Genomic DNA, 2421 nt, shown 5'->3' with positions numbered 1-2421 from the left:
CACCTGCTATTCTGCCCCTCAAAGTGTCTGTGCTGAGGGAAATTCATAGCTTTTGGTTTAGTCTAGTTGTGCTGATTTTCTCTGTATTATGTGTTGTCCTTCCCTTCACCTAAGATAATTCTTGTCTTCTATCCAGTTAGTAAATTCCCCTCTCCTACCCTCCCCACCCTCAAAACCATAAAGAATGTTTTCTTCTGTGTTTAAACATTTTCTTGAGTTCTTTTAATAGTGGTCTCATACAATAGTTGTCCTTTTGCGAGTAATTTCACTCAGCAAATGCCTTCCTGATTCATTCATGTTGTGAGATGTTTTGCAGATTCATCATTGTTGTTTGTCGTTGCATAGTTTTCCATTTGGAAACCCTGATGGCATAGTGCTTCAGAGCTACAGCTGTTAACCAAAAGATCAGCAGTTCGAATACACCAGGCACTCCTTGGAAACCCTGTGGGACAGCTTTACTCTGCCCTTTAGGGTCCTGTAAGTCGGATTTGATTCGACGGCAATGGGTTTGGTTTCGTTTTGGTTTAGTATTCCATTGTGTGACTATACCATAATTTGTTTATCCTTTCGTCCTTTGATAAGTACCTAGGTTGTTTCCCTCTTTTTGTTATTGTGAACACTGCTGCAATGAACATTGGTGTGTGTATATCTATTCGTGTGACAGCTCTTATTTCTCTAGACTATGTTCCAAGCAGTGGGATTACTGGATCTTATGGAACTTCTATTTCTAGCTTTTTAAGGAAACACCAAATTGATTTCCAAAGTGGTGGTACCATTTTACACTGCCACCAGATGTGTATATATGTTCCCGTCTCTCTGCAACCTCTCCAACATTTATTTTGTGTTTTTTGGATTAATGCTATCTTGTTGGGGTGAGGTGGTATCTCATCGTAGTTTTGACTTGCATTCCTGTAATGGCTAATGATCCTGAGCATTTCCTCATGCACCTGTTAGCCACCTGAATATCTTCTTTGGTGAAGTGCCTATTTATATCCTTTGCCCATTTTTAAATTCGGTTATTTGTCTTTCTGTTGTTGAGGTTTTGCAGTATCTTATAGATTTTAGAGATTAGGTCTTAATCGGATATGTCATAGTCAAAATTTTTTTCCCATTCTATAGGTTGTCCATTTACTCTTTTGGTGAAGTCTTTCATGAGTGTAAGCGTTTGATATTTAGGAGCTCCTACTTACCTAATTTTCTTCTGGTGTTCGTGCATTGTTAGTTATGTTTTGTTTTCTGTTTATGCCATGTATTAGGTCTCCTACTATTGTCTCTATTTTTTCCTCCATGCTCTTTATCATTTCGGATTTTATATTTAGGTCTTTGATCCATTTTGAGATAGTTTTTGTGCATGGTGTGAGGTATGGGCCTTGTTTCGTTTTTTTGCAGACAGATATGTGGTTATGCCTGCACCAATCTGTTAAAGAGGCTGTCTTTTCCGCATTTATAGGACTTTAGGCCTTTGTCAAATATCAGCTGCTCGTAGGTGGATGAATTGATGTCTGGATTCTCAATTCTGTTCCATTGGTCTATGTATCTGTTGTTGTACCATTACCAGGCTGTTTTGACTACTGTGACAGTATAATAGGTTCTCAATCAGGTAGTGTGAGGCCTCCCACTTTCTCCTTCTTCTTCTGGCTTTACTTATCTGGGGCTCTTCCCTTTCCATATGAAATTGGTGATTTGTTTCTCCATCTCATTAAAAAATGCAGTTAGAAAGAACAATAATGAATCCATGAAACATCTCATGGCATGGATGAATCTGGAAGGCGTTATGCTGAGTGAAATTACTCGCAAAAGGACAAATATTGTATGAGACTACTATTATAAGAACTCAAGAAAAGGTTTAAACACAGAAGAAAAATTCTTTGATGGTGATAAGAGTGGAGAGGGAGAGAGAGGGTTATTCACTAATTAGACAGTACCACCCACCATCCACTGCCGTCGAGTCGATTCTGACTCATAGCGACCCTATAGAACAGAGTACAACTGCCCCATAGAGTTCCCAAGGAGTGCCTGGTGGATTTGAACTGCTGGCCTCTTGGTTAGCAGCCATAGCACTTAACCACTACACCACCAGGGTTTCCAGTTAGATAGTAGACAAGAATTATTTTAGGTGAAGAAAAGGACAACACACCATACAGGGAAAGTCAGCACAACTGGACTAAACCAAAAGCTAAGAAGTTTCCTGAATACAACCAAACACTTCGAGAAACAGAGTAGCAGGGGCGGGGGTTTGGGGACCATGGTTTCAGGGGACATGTAGGTCAATTGGCATAACAAAGTGTGTTAAGAAAACGTTCTGCATCCCACTTTGGTGACTGGCATCTGGGGTCTTAAAAGCCCAAAAAAGTGGCCATCTAAGATGCATTCATTGGTCTCAACCCACCTGGAGCAAAGGAGAATGAAGAACACCAAAGA

The sequence above is a fragment of the Loxodonta africana genome, chromosome 14 (genome assembly GCF_030014295.1).
Source record: "Loxodonta africana isolate mLoxAfr1 chromosome 14, mLoxAfr1.hap2, whole genome shotgun sequence".
Lineage (NCBI taxonomy): Eukaryota > Metazoa > Chordata > Mammalia > Proboscidea > Elephantidae > Loxodonta > Loxodonta africana.
This window is presented reverse-complemented; position numbering follows the sequence as displayed.